Here is an 18,317-nt window from a genome sequence, read left to right on the forward strand (position 1 = left end):
TGCCCTTCAATTCATCCATGTTGTTGCATATGACAGGATGAATTTAGCCTTCTATTGTAAGGCTGAATTTTATAGACATAAAATATTTACATATATATCATATTTTATTTATTCATTCATCCATCAACAAACATATAGGTTGTTTTCATACCTTCACCATTGTGAATAGCGGTGAACATGTGAGTGCAGATATCTCTTCCAGACAGTGATTTTATTTCCTTTAGATATATACCCAGAAGTGGATTTACTGAATCATATAGTATTTTATTTTTAAATTTTTCACAAACCTCCATATTGTTTTCTCAATGGCTATACCAGTTTCCATTCCCACCAAGAGTGCACAGGTGTTCCCTTTTCTCCACATCCTCGCCAGCATGGGTTATCTCTTGTCTGTTGGGTAATATACAGCTGAACAGGTGTGGGGTGACATCTTATTGTGGTAGTGATTTGCATTTTGCTGATGATTAGTGATGTTGAGTACCTTTTCTTGTATTTGTTAGCTATTTGTATGTCTTCATTGGAAAATGTCGATAGAGCTTTTTTGCTCATTTTTAAAATTGGAATATTTGGTTTGTTTTATTATTGAGTTGTATGAGTTCCTTATATATTTTGTATATCAACTCCTTATTGGATATGTGGTTTGCAAATATTTTCTCCTATGCAGTAGGTTGCTTTTTCATTTTGTCGATGGTTTCCTTTTCTATGCACAAACATTTTAGTATGATGTAGTCTCACTTGTTTATATTTGCTCTTGGTGTCAAAAAAATTATTGCCGAATTCATCATCAGGTAGCTTTCACACTATGTTTTATTCTAGGACTTTTGAATCTTATGTTTCAAGTTTTTAATCCACTTTGTGGTGATATTTGTTTGTGCTGTAACGTAGGGGTCCAGTTTCATTTGTTGGCACATGGCTGTCCAGATTTCCTAGCATTATTTATTGAAGAGACTATCCTTTCAGCATTGTATATTCTGGGCTCCTTTGTCAAAAATTAATTGATCATATATGAATGGGTTTATTTTGGTGATCTCTATTCTGTTCCATTGATCTATGTGTCTGTTTTAAGGCTAATACCATACTGTTTTGATTACTATAGCTTTGTAATGTAGTTAGAGATCAGGATGTGGGATGCCTCCAGTTTTTTTTCTTTCTCATGATTGCTTTGGCTAGTCAGGGTCCTTTGTGATTCCATACAAATTTTAGCATTGATTTTTCAATTCTGTGAAAAATACCATTGGAATTTTGATAGGGATTTCATTAACTATAGACTGCTTTGGGTGGTATGGACCTTTTAGTAATATTAATTCCTCCAATCCATGAATACATAATGTCTTTTCATTTATATATGTCTTCTTCATTTCTTTTATCAAAGTCTTAGAGTTTTCAGATCTTTTATCTCCTTGGTTAAATTTATTCCTATGTATTTTTTAATGCTATTTTAAATGGGCTTGTTTTCTAAATTTCTCTTTCCAGTAGTTGATAGTGCATAGAAATTCAGCTGATTTTTGTATATTGACTTTTGTATCCTGCAACTATGCTGAACTCATTTATTAGTTCTAATGGGATTTTTTTGCAGCGTTCTCAGGTTTCCTATATATAATACCATGTCATCTGTAAACAGACTATTTTACCTATTGTTTTCTGATTTGGGTGCTTTTTATTTTCTTTTCTTTCCTAATGGCTCTGGCTAGGACTTCCAGTACTATGTTGAAAAACTTTGGTGAGAGTGGGCATTCATGCTTGTTCTTGATCTATGGGAAAAGCTTTCATCTTTTCATCATTGACTATGGTGTTAGCTTTGGGCTTGTTACAGGTGGCCTTTACTATGTTGAGGTATATTCCTTCTATACTCAATTTGTTGAGAGTTTTTATAATGAAAGGATGGTGAATTTTGTCAAATACTTTTTCTACATCTGTTGAGATGCTCCTATAATTTTATCCTTTATTTTATTAATGTGGTATATATCATATTTATTGATTTGCATATATTGAACCATTGTTGCATCCCAGGAATAATTCCCACTTGATTATGGTATATAATCTTTTAAAAATACTATTCAATTCAACTTTCTAATATTTTGTGGAATTTTCTTACATTTATGTTCATTAGAGATATTGGCCTATAATTGTCTTTTCTTGTAGTGGCCTTATATGACTTTGGTATCAGAGTACTTGCTGCCTCATTAAGTGAATTCAGAATGTTCCCTATTTTTTGGAAGAGTTTAGAACAGGGATGTCAAACTCATTTTCACTGGGGGCCACATCAGCCTTGCGGTTGCCTTCAAAGGGCTGAATATGATTTTAGGAGTGTATAAATAGAACTACTCCTTAACAGTTAAGCAAGTTGTTAAGGAGTAGTTACATTTATACAGTATTACCATTATAATGAGCCCTTTGAGGGCAACCAGGCTGAACATATTGTTAAATAATGTGAGACGCCAGCATGTCCATCCTCATCCATTGATCAGTTCCGGCCACTTCATATAAACCTGAAAGCATGTTATTATTGCACAAGTGCAGCCACCACTGCTGGACTGGAGAGCTGGCCTTATCCAAGGAAAACAATGTAGAATTCGTGAGTGGGACCCTGACTGCTGGTATCTGTAAATATCTTTTTACAGGTACCCTTTTAAAATAACATGTAATTGCTAAAGTTCAAGTATCTGGCTAATTTATTAAAAAGTTAAATGAAATGTTTGTCTAGTTGAGAGTACCCCTTTAAGTGCCCCCTAATTCTTGTCTTTCAATGTCCCAAGGCAGTTACTAGTGTCCCCCATCAATCTCACCTACTACTCTTTTTACACAGGCTCACTGTTGTCCTATAGCTTCAGTGCAGCTCCCACCGTGCTCCTGCTCCTGCTGTGTAAGCTCGTCACACACGCTGCACATGTGACTAGCATGTTGGCAGGGGCACAGGGGCAAGGAGCTCCTCACTGCTGCCCAGAAATCAGGTGCTGGCAGGATAAAACAAGGTGGAGGGCTAGATTCGGCCTGTGGGCCTTGTGTTTGCCACCTGTGGTTGCCACCTGTGGTTTAGAAGGATTGGCATTAATTCTTCCTTAAATGTTTGGTAGAATTTAGTAGTGGACAGTCTGGTCCTGGACTTTCCTTTGTTGGTAGGTTATTGATTACTGATTCAGTCTCCTTACTAGTAATTGGTCTTTTGAGTTTTTCTATTTCTTCATGATTAGGTTTTAGTAGGGTGCATGTTCCTAGGAATTCACCCGTTGCTCTAGGTAATCTAATTTGTTGGCATATAATTATCATAGTTGTTTCTTGTGATCCTTAGGGTTTTTATAAGTTGTTATGTCTCTTCTCTCATTTTTGACTTTATTCATTTGAGTGTTCTCTTTTTTTCTTAGTTAACCTAAGTAAAGGCTTGTCAATTTTCAAAAATTATATTTGTTAATATTTTTTATCTTTTCAAATACCAGCTCTTAGTTTCATTGTTTTTTAAATTTTTTTAGGTTGTCTCTTTAAAAAAAATTTTAATATATTTTATTGATAATGCCTGTTTAGTTTTTATTTATTTGCCTTCTGATCATTGTTATTTTTTGACTTTGCATTTGATTGCTTCTTTGATTCATTTGTTGTTCAGGAGCATGTTGTTTAACCTCTGCATATTTGTAAATTTTTGTTTTTTTCTTGCAGTTGACTTCTTGTTTCACACCATGTGACCCAAAAATATGATGAATATGATTTCAATCTTCTTAAATTTATTAAGACTTGTTTTGTGGCTTAATATAAAATTTATCCTGGAGAATGTTCCATGTGTACCTGAGAAGAGTGTAGAGTCTTGTTCTGTTGAATGGAATCATCTTTTATGTCTCTTCGATCATTCTGGTCTGATGTGTGGTTTAAGTCCAGTGTTTTTTTTAATTGATATTTTTTCTGGATGGTCATACTGTTGAAAGTGGGGTATCAAAGTCCCCTACTATTTTGCATTAGTGTCTGTTTTTCACTTCAGATAAGTTAGTACTTGCTTATATATTTAGGTGCTCTGATGTTGGGTGTATTAATGTTCATAATTGTTATATCCTTTTGATGAACTGATCCCTTTATCACTATATGCTGACCTTCTTTGTCTCATAATTTTTGACTTAAATTGTCAAATTCTGCTGCAACATCTGCTCATAGTCTTATGGGGCTTCTCTTGTGTGTGACTAGTTGCTTTTGCTGCTTTTAAGATTCTTTCTCTGTTTTTTATTTTTGACAATTTAACTTAAAGTTTATTATATCTGATATAATTATAGCCACTCTACTTTCTTTTGGTTTACATTTGCATGAAATATCTTTTCCTATCCCTTTACTTGTCTATGTGTGTCCTGAAAACTAAAGTGAGTCTCTTATATGTAGCATATGATTGAGTCTTTAGAAAAATTTATTTGGCTATTCTGTGTCTTTTGTTTCTATAATTTAGCCCATTTATATGAAAGAAATTATTGATAAATATGGACTTTTTATTGCCATTTTATTGAATGTTTTGTGTCCATTTTATAGTTTCTTCTTCTATGCATTCTTCCTTTGTGATTTGATGATTTTCAGTTGTGCTATGCTTAGATTTCTTTTCTTTATCTTTTGTATATCTACTGTAGGCATTTGATTTGTGGTTACCATGAGACTTACATAAAACATTTTATATTTATAACAATTTAATTTGCATCAGTTTAACTTCAAATGCATACAAAAGCTCTATATTTTTACATTTCTCCTTCCCCCACAGTTTACGTTTTTTGATGTCACATATTTTTATATTATGTATCCATTAAAAAATTGTTGTACTTTGTTATCTTTAATACTTTTGTCTTTTAACCTTTATACTAGAGTTATAAGTGACTTATCCACCACTATAACATTATTCTGAATTTAATTATATAAGTAATTTTATCTGTGAGTTTTATACTTTTATATGTTTTTCTGTTATTAATTAGCATCCTTTTATATCAGCTTGAAGACTACCCTTTAACATTTCTTTTAAGCGATGATGAGTTCCTTTAGCTTTTGCTTGTCTGAAGAACTGTTTTTTTTTTTCTCCTTCAATTCCAAAGGACAGCTTTGTTGGGTAGAATATTCTTAGTGTGCATTTTTTTCTTTCAGTCCTTTCAATATATCCTTCTACTCCCTTCTGGCCTGGAAAATTTCTGCTGCAATGTCTGCTCATAGTCTTATGGGAGTTCTCTTGTGTGTGACTAGTTGCTTTTGCTGCTTTTAAGATTCTTTCTCTGTGTTTTATTTTTGACAATTTAACTCTTACGTGTCTCTTCATATTCATTTTATTTGGTACTTTGGGGGTTTCTTGCATCTGGGTGTCTGTTTTTCCCCAGATTAGGGAATTTTTCAGCCATTATTTCTTTGAATAAACTTTCTTTGTCTTTCTGTCTCTTCTTCTTATGAGTTATTTATAATCCTTTTTCATTCTTTTTTCTCTTTGCTCCTCTGATTAGGTGAATTACACTGCCCTGTCTTCAAGTTTGCTAATCCTTTCTTCCATTTAGTAGTCTGATGTTGATTTTCTTTACTGAATTTTTTTTTCAGTTTAGTTATTATATTATTCATCTCTATGATTTGTTTGGTAATTTTTAACATTTTTAGTCTCTATGTTGAAATTTAAACATTGTTCATGTGTTGCCCTCCTGACCTCAGCAAGCATTTTTATGACCTTATTTTGAACTATCATGTAAAATCATTTATTTTCATTTCATTAAGATTGGTTTCTGGAGATTTATTCTTTTGTTTGGAACATGTTCCCTTATTTCTTCATTATCCTCGACTACCTATGTTGGTTTCTGTTACTAAAAATGCCCACTTCTTTCATTCTCAACAGACTCATTTTATATAGGACAGGAACCTCTTCAATCAGCGTGGTCTAAGCTCCAGGTTGTCTCACTTTTCTGATTGTCCAAGCTACCATCTTTCTTCTTAGTGGATCCCAGTAGTTAAGTGTATGGTAAGATCTGTTGGTGTCCTAAAGGGGAGGATTTCAGTCAGCACCTAGATGCAGGCTGATTAGAAGCTAACTCTCAGGCAGAAGAAATATACTTACGCCCTTTCCAGGGAGAAACTGGGAGACAGATTTTTTGCCTACTCCCTCTGTGCTGAGCCCAGGTGTGTAGCCATGGGCTGGAGTATACTCCTGTACCTGTTTAAAAACTGCTTCTTTGTTTGGTATAGTCCTATGGGATTCATGAATGCAAACCCCATTGGCTATCAAAGCTATGTGGTAAGGGGGCCGTCTAGCAAGTGAGCAATGAAACTTGGGGCACAAAAATGTGTGGCAGAATTTTTTTCAGGGAGACACTAGTGACTAATGACTAGTGTTGGAGGGAACCAGAGGGAGAAGGAAGAGGAAGTTCCCACTGGCTTTTGGGGGGTCCAGGGAAGATTGCAGTCAGCCTCTATATGTGTGCTACGTAGGGGCCAAATCCTCAGGCAGCAGATTATAGAGTATGCAGTTAAAGCCCTTGCAATAAGAACTGGGAGATTTCCATTTTTGCCCGCTCTCTCTGCACTAATAATCCCTGGTGTAAACCTGCAGTCAATACTCATTTGTGCCTGTTAAGAACTGCTTCTTTGTTTGCTACAGCCCTGTGAGACCCATGAATGCAAGCCCATTGGCTATCAGAACTAGGCAATCTGGGGGCTGTCTTTCAGGTTGCAGCCACAGAAACTGGGGTGCCAAGCATGTATATAAGCTCCTTCCAGAGAGATACTAGTGACCTGGTTTTATTGCTGAAACAGACCAGAGGGGGAAGGCGGAGAAGTGCCTGCCAGCTCCCCAGGGCTTCAGGATGGATCTCAGCCAGTCCTTAGATGTCTGTTAAATTAGAAGTTGGACCCGCAGGCAGCAGCTCGTAAAGTATGCATTCAAAACCCTTCTAGGTAAAGACTGGGAGCTGGGAGTTACTGCCTGCTCCCTCTGCACTGAGCCCTTTAAGGGATAGCCTTGGCAGGTGCTCATGTGACTGTTAAGAACTGCTTCTTTGTTTGCTATCGTCTCATGGGCCTCGTGAACACAAGCCCCATTGGTTTGCAGAGCTAGGAATTTGGGGGCCTGTCCCTTCAGTGGGAGTCTTAAAAGTCAAGCATTAGATGTGCGGACCAAACATCCATTTCTCAGAGAGAAGCTGGATGTTGAAAGTTCCTGCCTGAATATATGGCACAATGCTGGGGATATGGTGAGAGTGTCTCTCAGCGTTTCCTGCCCAAATGTTGGTGTTTTCTCATTTGCCTATATGTAGGAGTCACTCAGCTGGTTTCTGGATTTTTCTCAGAGGGAATTGCTCTGTGTGTAGCTGTACATTCAGTGAGTCCATGGGAAATGGGAAGTTTAGGGGCCTTCTATGCTGCTTTTTTGGACCCTCTCTCCTCTTTCCATTTTTTAAGTTAACATTCATTGTTGAGGCTTACTATATGTGAGGCACTGTGCTTAGGCTTTTGATTCTACATTATCCCATTAATTCTCATAGCAACTGTTTGTGGTAGGTGGTAGGTATTGGCCCCATTTTACAGATAAAAGTGAAGACCTGCCCAAGGGTATATAGCAGGTGAATGACAGAGCTGGCTTTTCAGTCTCCATGTGTTTGCTATAAAAGGCTTAGATACATTTACACTCTCACAGAGGACAGGGTTCATTGTCCTTTACTTCCCCAACTCCCACTCTTCTTCCAGAGTGTGTCATAAAGTCAGTAACCAGAGGGGCGGTGGGAGGGGGTCATGGGGGCACGGAGGGGAAGGGTTGTCAGGAACATGTGTGAAGGACACATGGACAAAGCCAAAGGGGGTTAGAATTAGGAAAGGGATGTGGGGATGGCTGGGGTGGTGGGGAGTGGTGGGGGGAAAATGGAGACAACTGTACTAGAACAACAATAAAAAAGAGTATGTCACACAGTGGTCTTATAACAAATTACTTATGACATGAAGAAAATGTGTGAGTACAAGTATTCTGTATAAATACATACAAGCAAATTGAATTAAACATTACTAGAAGCCTCTTCAATCAAGATAAACCAATGTTAACATTTTGAAGTATATTGTTCCATTTGCTTAGGCAAAGAATTAAGTAGATATACTGGAAGCTCTCTCAGGCTAACTGCATTCTGCTAACAAATTTCCCTCTCTTTTGGCATTTTAATAAATATTTATTTATTTTATTTATTTAATAATTTTTTATTTTTCAATTACAGTTGATGTATAATACTATAGTAGTTTCAGGTGTATACCCCAGTGACCAGATACCACATAACCCACCAGCTGGTCATTCTGATCAATCCCACACCACACACAGCTACCACAATACCATTGACTGTGTTCCCAGTGCTGCACTCCACATCTCCATGACCATTCTATAAGGACCAACTCGTACTTCTTAATCCCTTCCTCTTCTCACCCATCCCCCAACACCCCTCCCTTCTGGCAACATATCTATGAGTCTGTTTCTGTTCTGCTTAGCTTATTTTGTCTTTTAGATTCAATTGTTTTCATTTGAATTCTTTTTTAAGATTCAATATGTGCTTATTGTCATTTTATTCATATTTTTAATATTGTTTTTCTTCTTCTTAAAGGAGATCCTTTAACATTTCATATAATACTGGTTTGGTGGTGATGAACTTCTTTAGCCTTTCCTTGTCTGGAAATCTCTTTACTTTTATCTGGCAGAAAGTTGCCCCTCCAGCTCTCACCCTGATGCTAGACAATTCAGGTTCTCCCCATATGTCCCTGGTGCATTTCAAGCTACTGCCCAGCACTGGAGCTCAGAGGGAGTGACTCTGAGTAAATCTGTGTGGGACTTTTGGAGGACCTGCCCAGAATTCCAGAAGCCTTTATCTCACGCAGCCACACTCCTGCTGGTTTTTACAGCCAGAAGGCATGGAGTCTTCTCTTCCTGGCACTGGAACCCTGGGCTAGGGGACCTCACTCCCTAGCAGGGACCTCTGTAGCTAAAATATTCCTCCTGATTTTTATTCGCCACATGTGGATGTGGGGCCAGTATGTTCTGCATCTCTGCCCCTTCTATCACTCTGGATGTTGCTTCTTCTCTCAGTCTGTAGTTGTGGGACTTCCATTCAGTTCAATTTCAGGTGGTTCTGAATGATGGTTGTTCTGTAGTTTAGTTGTAAGTTTGATGTGGTTGTGGGAGGATTTAGGTACTGCATTTACTTATGCTGCCATCTTGACCTGAAGTCCACAAATTTCTTTTTAGTATATTCAAAAGTGTGTTCTTACTAAGAGCCATTTTAATTTTTTCTTAGCCCTGTTTATGCCAGTTGAAATTATTATTGCAATTATGAAATCTAATTCAATATTATACAAGCCAATAAAGTAATAAGTATAAAAATAGAAATGTTTTGTCTTCGCTGGTGTGGGTCAGTGGATTGAGTGCCTGTCTGCAAACCAAAAGATCACCAGTTTGGTTCCCAGTCAGGGTACATGCCTGGGTTGTGGGCCAGGTCCCCAGTTGAGGGCGTGCAAGAGGCAACCGATTAATGTGTCTCTCACACACATCCATGTTTCTCTCTCTCTCTTCCCCCCTCTCTAAAAATAAATAAATAAAATCTGTAAAAAATAGAAATATTTTCTCTGCTAAAACTAGATTGAATGTTTTAGGAAAATGTGACCAAGATGAATCTCTAAAACAATTGTTCAGGAATTTGGAGTAGGTAGAATAACTGTAAAAGACTTGAAAAATGTTAAAAGTAATGAAGGATTCTATATTCATATTCTTCACAAGTATACTTAAATTTTTGTTCTATGTTAGTAAGACTAAAACTGAACACAGAGAAGATGGATTCTAGGTATGATTTATTCAGGAAAGATGATGTGGAATGCTGTTAGGTAAAAACTCAAGTCCTTAGTGTTAAATAAAAATTAAGTATTTTAGGGAACAATTGTTATAAATCTTCATTTTCACCAGCCTTTGAGCGAAGCAGTTAACTTCAGGTTCTAAAGGCATTAAATAAGGATGTTCTTACTCTTTCTGTCTGAGGAGGAGAAGTATGTAATTTGCTAAGCTCCTTTTTCAAAATTTAATACATCATGGACATAGTTGTGAGCTGCTAAATACAGATAAACATATTTTCTGGCAATATAACGTACGTTCAGAAAAGTGCACAAGTCCTGAGTGCACACTTAGTGCATGATCACAAAGCAAACATATCTATGTAACCTACATGCGGGTCAAGAAAAACATTTCCAGCACCCTAGAAGCCCCCACAACCTCTTTCTCCCTCCTCATTGGAGGGGCTGCTGTTTTGACTTCTAATACATATGATAGCGTGTGTTATTAAACTTATGTGAAAGAAACATATGTCGTTTTTAATTTTTGACTTTTTTACTCAACATTTGTGAGATTCATCTATGTTTCTAATATGTATTATTTGTTCATTCATTGACACCGAATATTTTTTCCTTGAAGGAACATGCCAAAATATTTACTTTTTATGTTGTTAATAGACATTGGATTTGTTTCCGGTTTGGGGCTATGATGAAACTGTTTCTCTGCACATTCTTGTACATGGCTTTTGGTTTTAATTGTATGTATAAGTTTATATGTCTATGAATGGAATTGGGGGCCATAGGATTTGTTTGTGTCCAACTTTAGGGGATAGTACTGCCCCGTTGGCCCCAGTTTATATCGCATCATCAGGTGGAAGTGGGTTTCTTTTGCTCTACATCTTTCACTTACCGCGGGGGTTTGTTTGGTGGTGCTGAGGTTTGAAGTGATTGTTTAAGTCTCTTGCCCATTTTTCTATAGAATTATCAGACTTTTTCTTATTTGCTTGTACTTCATTTTTCTAGATATGAGTTCCTTTGTTAATTATGTGTTAAAAATATTTTCTCCTACTCTTTTGCTGGTTACTTTTTAAATAGATTAATGTAAGTTTTAAATTTAAATGTAATTCAACTTAACAATTTTCCCTTTATTATTAGTGCTTTTTAAGTCCTCTGTAAGAAATCTTTGCTTACTCCCAACCCAAGAACACGAAGATATCCCCCCGTGTTATCTTCCATGAACTCGATTATTTTACCGTTCACAGTTAGATCTGTAATTCACATGGAATCAATTTGTGTGTCTGATGCGAAGTTAGGGTTAAGTTTCATATTATTCCACATTGGTATCCAGTTGATCAAGAAGAAGTCATCAAAAAGACCACCTCGGATGGTGGCTAGGTAAGAGGGTGCAGATTCCGCTTCCTCCTACATACGGGAGAGAAACCTGGCCAATCTACGGAGGAACAGAGCAGACAGCCAATGGTACCACAGTGTATACGAAAATAGGAGACCAAAAATTGTAGCGGACACTAGAAAACCAAATGGTAAGGAGAGTGCTTCAGGACAATAAGGGTCCAGGGATCATTGTGGGCACCAGGGAGGCTGCAGCCCCAGGCCCAGGGCTGCTGGGCTGGCCACAGGGCTCTTGGGAGAGAGCTGAGTTGGCGCTCCCTCTCCTGCCAAACAGGGTTTGAGCAGCACTGGGGGAGACCTGGTTGCTTGAAGTCGAAGGGAGGGGAGTACGGACTGAGTGGCAAACACATGGGGATGTGACCACCCATGCTTAGCCCTGGGAAGAGTATGCACCGGAGCCTGTGTGGCTGGAGGAGGCCTGGCCGGGCATGCGTGTCTGCAATCCAGGGCAAGAGAGCTTTGTGGAACACCGGGGGACCACACCCATGGACCCAGAGAGAGCACATGCGCATCTCCAGAGGCCCCTGAAACTGCACGGGTAGTGCACTTAGTTAGTGCAGTTAGTTCAGGTAGTTAATAAGCCGAGTGAGTGTGCGCGTGCATGCCTCAGGAAACCCCAAGCCCACCTCTCAGCCTGCTGCAGCCAGCAAGAACAGAAAAACTGGTTTGGCCAGTTTGAAACAAGCAAGAGGTTTATTTTTTGTGTGTTTTTGTTTTTTGTTTGTTTGATTTTTTAAAAGTAATTTTTAATTTTTATTTTTTATCTCTCAATTCCTTTTGCTTCTTTTTCCTTCTTTCTTATTTTATTCCTTCTTTCTTTCCAATTTTATCTCTTCTACCTTCCTTAGTCTGCCTTTTTTTTTTTAATTCCCACAAATGAGACAAAAAAAACCCTGTAATTGTGAAAAGGCCAGAGTTGGACCCAAAATGGGGCACCCCAACAGCTGAGACAGAGAGACAAATTTTGCTTTACTATTACAGAGAACCTGCAAGATATTGCATATTTGTATTATTTTTTATTATTATTACATCTTTTATTTGAATAATATTTTTGTATTCCTCTTCTTTCTGTTTAGTCTTCTTTGCTTGGCTGGTTATATTGTATTGTTTAACAAGTTTCCCCGTTCTCTCTTCCACAGTGTATTGCTAATTTACTGTCTTTCACTTCACCTGTATTCCATTAGCACACTACTGAAGGTCTGAAACTCCCTATTCTTGGTATCTAGATCTCATAGATTCTGTCATATGATTGTTGCTCTAATATTATTGTAAATAATAGCTGTTACATACTACTGTAAATACTACACAACACTCCTCCCAGATTTCAGCCCCCTTCACGGTTTCCTGAATTGTATTACTGTAGCAGTTAACTCTATTCTCTCACACACTATACCTATTTACTATCCTTTACTCTCACCTTACCTCAGAATTTGACCTCCCACAACCTCACTGCGTTCTAGATCCAACTCACAATCCTTCCCTCCCCAACAAGAGTCTTATCTTCTTTCCATCCTTTCTAAAAAGTGGCTAGTTGGGTGGAACATAACGGTTGACACTATACATAGCCAAAGGATCTCCTGTCTCTTCCTTACCAGCAGCTACTGTAAGTAGCATAGAATACTCTCTTGCCATCTTAAACCATTTTGTCTTCCCCTCCAACTGATCACAAAAAAGAATAGGTGGCCACTGTAATCAAAGGCCCTGATACCAAGGCCACTGTAATGAAAACAGCCTGGTACTGGCATAAAAACAGGCACATAGACCAATGGAACAGAACAGAGAGCCCAGAAGTAAACCCAAGTCTCTACGGTTAATTAATATTTGACAAAGGGGGCAGTAACATAAAATGGAGTAAAAATAGCCTCTTCAACAAATGGTGTTGGGAGAACTGGACAGCCACATGCAAAAAAAATTGAAACTTGAGCACCAACTTACACCATACACCAAAATAAATTCAAGGTGGATAAAAGACTTAAATATAAGCCATAACACCGTTAAAGTCCTACAGGAGAGCATAGACAGGAAAATCTCAGATATTTCACACGGTAATATTTTTACTGATATGTCCCCTAGAGCAAGGGACATAAAGGAAAGAATAAACAAATGGGATCTCATCAAAATAAAAAGCTTCTACATGGCTAAAGAAAACAGTATCAAGATAAAAAGAGAACCAACTGTTTGGGAAAAATATTTGCCAATGATACCTCAGACAAAGGTTTAATCTCCAAAATATACAAAGAACTCCCACGACTCCATTCAAAGAAGACGAGCAACCCAATTAAAAAATGGGCAAAGGATTTGAACAGACACTTCTCCAAGGAGGACATACAGAGGATCCAGAGACACATGAAAAGATGCTCAATATCACTTGCTATCAGAGAGATGCAAATTAAAATCACAATGAGATACCACTTTACACCAGTCAGAATGGCTATCATAAACAAAGCAATGAACAAGCATTGAAGAGGTTGTGGAGAAAAGGGGACTGTAGTTCACTGTTGGTGGGATTGCAGACTGGTACAACCACTATGGAATTTTCTCAGAAAACTAAAAATGGATCTGCCTTTTGACCCAGCAATTCCACTGCTAGGAGTATACCCTCAGAACCCTGAAACACCAATCCAAAAAGACCTGTGCACCCCAATGTTCATAGCAGCACAATTTATAATAGCCAAGTGCTGGAAGCAACCTAGGTGCCCATCAGTAAGTGATTGTATCAACAAACTATGATGATACATTTACACCATGGAATTCTATGCAGCAGGGGGAGTGGGGGGGGGGAGGAGAGGGAGGGAAGGAAGGAAGGATGGAAGGAAGGTCAGTTCTATACTTTGCTACAGAATGGATGGAACTGGAGAACATTGTGCTAAGCAAAATAAGCCAGATGGTGAAAGACAAATACCACATGATTTCACCTTTAATAGGAAGCTAAACAACAAAACAATCAAAGAAGCAAAATATAACCAAAGAGGTTGAAAAGAAAACAGGCTGACAGTGACCAGAGGGGAGAGGGGAGGGAATTTCAGAGAAAAGAGAAAAGGTTTACAGGAACAAGTATAAGAGACACATGGACAAAAACTAGGGGTGGGGTGGGAAGGGGAGGGAGGGGGAGGGCTGAGTAGGTGGTTTGGGATGGGAATAAAAGACAGAAAACTGTACTTGAACAACAATTAAAAGAAAAGTATAGTTGAGCATAAAAGTAGTTGAGATATCTGTGAATAACAGTCCGTGTGCCAAATTGGGCTGTTGTTCATTAGTTTTACAAGTAGTGAGATAAAAGAAATATTTTAAATGGTTATAATTTAAATGGTTAAATACATAGTAATACCTTTGATTTGTATACACTGAACATGTTCTATTAATGCTAAGGGAATAAATTATATATAAGACACATAGTAACACACACACACACAAAAGACCATCTCTTCCCTATTGCTTATTAGTGCCACCTGTATGGTAAATCAAATATTCATACATGTACTGTTCAGTTCTCTTCCATTAGTGTGTACCCTTGTACTAATACATGCTTTGGTTACTGTCTTCTTTAAACCAACTTCTCATGATATTCTTTGGCCGTCTGCATTTCCAAATAAAGCTTAGATTCAGTGTCAATTTCTACAAATATACACAGAGTCACACTTAGACTTGTAGGGATTTTGATCAAGACTGCTTTGGATCAAGATGTACAGATTAGTTGCTTTGACACTTAAATCTATAGAATTGACATCTTTGCAGTATCAAGCCTTTCAGTTTGTGTACATGGAATATCTTCCCATTTGGGTCCTAATCAATTTGTTCAATATTTTATATTTTAATTATTTGGCTTTCACATAATTTTTTTCGATGGCTATAGGACTTTGTGGGTTACATATTGGAATTTATTTAATAATATATGTTGTAAAGTTAGATTGTTTCTAATTTTTTACTGTTACAAACATCTGTACCTTTTTAGTACTTTTCTGTCTCCTTAGAATTGACTCCTGAAACTGGAATTGCATGCACATTTGTCTTTCCTATGAACTGTATCATTTTTAAGTCTTCCCTATAGTTATAATAGATTCCACTCTTGCCAACCTAGAGACTTAGTGATTTATTTTTAGTGTCTTTTGCTTTTATTGGAAAAATAATAACTCATTTTTTAAAATTTGCATTTTATTACTAGTGAAATTGATAAAGGTTTCATTTGGCTATTTATAGTTCTTTTATGAATAGCTTCTTAATGGCCTTTGCTTATTTTCTATCAGTGTTTTTATCTTTTTCTTATTAATTAGTCAGTGCTCTTTATATATCACAGATAAAAACCCATTTGTGTCTATTTACAAAATATAAATCTGTACAAGGAATGAATTAACCAGTGTTCATTTCTGTTAACTTGTTACTAGAGTGGGGCTTTGCAGAAAAGCAGAAGGGGAAACCCTGTTCAGCCTATTGAAATTGTGGTTGTTCCTCAAATACTGATGTCATTTACATATTTAGTAATATCATAGCAGTACTGTGCTTGGTAGCAGGGACCATCAGCAAGTAGGTAAAATAGAAGAAAGCTAGTATAATAGAATGGGAAGATCATTGAAGTTGGAGCCAGAAGCCTAGGTTTTAGACAAGGCCCCACGTCTCTTTACCTCTGTGATTCTGGTTAATCCACATACTGTCTCTGAACTTTAATTTCCTCATTTTTACACTGTGCATTTATATTCTATATCTCACAGTGCTAAGATGAGATCATATATGAAAAAAGGTTACAAACAGTAGATATTATACAATATAATTATAATGCTAATAAATATAGTGTAAGTATAGCAAATTGAATGTATTGTATACTTTCTTAAAATTATCATCATTTGAGGTAACCTTACTTATCAAATATTCAGCCTAATATCTGAATGTGTGGTTTGTGGGCTTCTACTAGCTTGTATGGCTCCTTTAAAAGGTTCATTGATTTAAAAAATGAAGCTGATGTTCTTTGTGATATTTCAGTGTGTTTGTAGTATTTGGCGTTTAGGGCATGGGGCCTCTGTCTCCAACATGGATAGCCATTGTGAGCTCATTGGCCATCATTCCGGTAAAAGCTATCTTGATCTGTGAGGGCACTGTGTTAAAAGGGCATCGATGTTGAAAAATTTGCATTTTGGTTCTTTCACTAAAATGTACTGTTCACAAAGAGGCAATATGAAGTTGCATTGCAAAGGATAGCTTTTTAAAAAAATTCTTAAAACCAGGTAATTTAATTATGTCTCTATCCCAGGCTTTTCTCTTCCTCTGCAGAGGAACTCTGTCTTCTTTTGACATGTCATATTGAAAGCTGATTTCCTTATCCTCAGAATTAATTAACACACAAATACTTGTCTCCAGACTTGGGAACACTGCTTTTTTGATTAGCATTTAAAGGTCAGTCTTAATGATGTCAGACTGACTCTTAAGGGAAAATTAAAACAGTAAAGTCACCTTCCTATTATTCCCTAGAGCTTGTTTTTGGTATTTCTGATGTGGTCTTGGTGGGAGCTTTAATGTTCCACTGTTCACAGACGTATTGAGTCAGATGCAAGAACATGCTTGATTGCAGCAAAGCTGGGTTCTGGGCTTCCCTTGCTGAGGGGTTCTAGGTGGGCCTATTCGCCATACTTTACACTGCTTCTCAGTAATAAGTTTGTGTAGGAACAGCACCTACAGGAACCATTAGCAGCAAGTAAAGGTATCCAGGAGCAAGGAGAGTTGTATAGAGGGGCTTTGGTAGCAATTTCATTGTAAAAAGTAAAGAAAATGAAATTTGGAGGTAGATATGCGTAGGTTCAAATCTTGCTTGTACCACTTTAAAGCTGTGTGACTTGAGCAACTTACTTCCCTTTTCTGAGACTCAATTTTTTCATCAGTGAAATAAGTAGTAATATCTACCATTCAGGTTGTTAAAGGTATATGAAGTATTATATAGTCAGAGAGCTATCTGCTATAACAAAGACTCCCAAATCCCAGTGATTTAACTTAGATTATTTCCTGCTATGGAGAAGGAGGTCTCTGCTCCACATAGACATTCAGTGACACGGACTTCTTTCATCCAGTGACACTGCTATTCTCTAGGGCCTTGGAACCTTTCCAGTGATCATCTGTCTCTGGCTGACAGGTGAGAGAAGAGCATGAGCATGTGGATTGTACAGGGGGTGCTATGGGCCAGGCTGGAGATGGTGCACATCACCTCCACTCATGCCCCACTGGTCAGAACTCAATTCCATAGATGTGCCTACTACTTTCTTTTAAAAAGATTGTTTATTTATTTATTTATTTTTAGAGAGAGGGAAAGGAAAAGAGAGAAAGGGAGAGAAAGATTGATGCAAGAGAGAAACCGATCAGTTGCCTTTTGCAAGCACTTCATCCGGGGACTGAACCCACAACCTAGGCATATTCCCTGAGCAGGAGTCGAACCTGATGATGCTCCAACCAACTGAGTGATACCAGTCAGGGCAATGTGCCTACTAGTTTCAAATGAGCCTGGGAAATGTATGTCTCAGGGAAAAAAACCAAAATGGATTTGTTTGGTGAACACATAATTCTCTGCTACTAGCATCCAGTAATATTTGTTGAGTAAATGAAAAAAGGAAAAAAAAGAAAAAAAGACCGGATTCTTTGTTCATTTTCCTTTCCATGGACTCCTATAGTGTTAGAATCAAGAGGGGCCTTAGAAGTGATCAAGTTTTACCCCCACTTTTTATAGGTGAGATGCCTGAGGGCCCTAGGAAATTTAGTGACTTATGCAAGATCTTCCAGCTATTAGTGGCAGGACTAGAGAACCTGAATCTACTACTTCCAAATGCTGCTGTTTGTTCTGTGTTTAATTATTTGAAATATTATTCTTTATTTTCATCTTATTTTATAAGATGGAGAGTTTTCAAATAAGTTATTCTGGTCATTATAGGTAGACTTCAGCTTTATTTGGAAGGAGGAATTGGGTATTTTAGGGTACTAAAAGCCCCTGAAGGTGCTGGGTGCCCCTCATTTGGTACTGAGTGAAAATTCAATTTCACTCACTGGCTCACATGTTTAAGCAACTTTTCTTTAGCCCCCTTCTGTACTTACCTAATTATACAAGATGATGTGGGTACAGCAGAGATCAAGAGAAAATTTACTTGCTAAGGAAGGTGTCAAAT

The 18,317-nt window shown here is 37.5% G+C and overlaps 1 protein-coding gene across 4 annotated transcripts in view; it reads left to right on the plus strand.

The window, feature by feature from the left end:
- CRADD (CARD and death domain containing adaptor protein) overlaps positions 1-18,317 on the plus strand; it is a 203,677-nt gene that overhangs the window by 85,106 nt on the left and 100,254 nt on the right. The gene's annotated exons all lie outside the window — the stretch shown is intronic.

The sequence above is a fragment of the Sturnira hondurensis genome, unplaced genomic scaffold (assembly GCF_014824575.4).
Source record: "Sturnira hondurensis isolate 20B ecotype Veracruz unplaced genomic scaffold, ASM1482457v3 Scaffold0015509, whole genome shotgun sequence".
NCBI lineage: Eukaryota > Metazoa > Chordata > Mammalia > Chiroptera > Phyllostomidae > Sturnira > Sturnira hondurensis.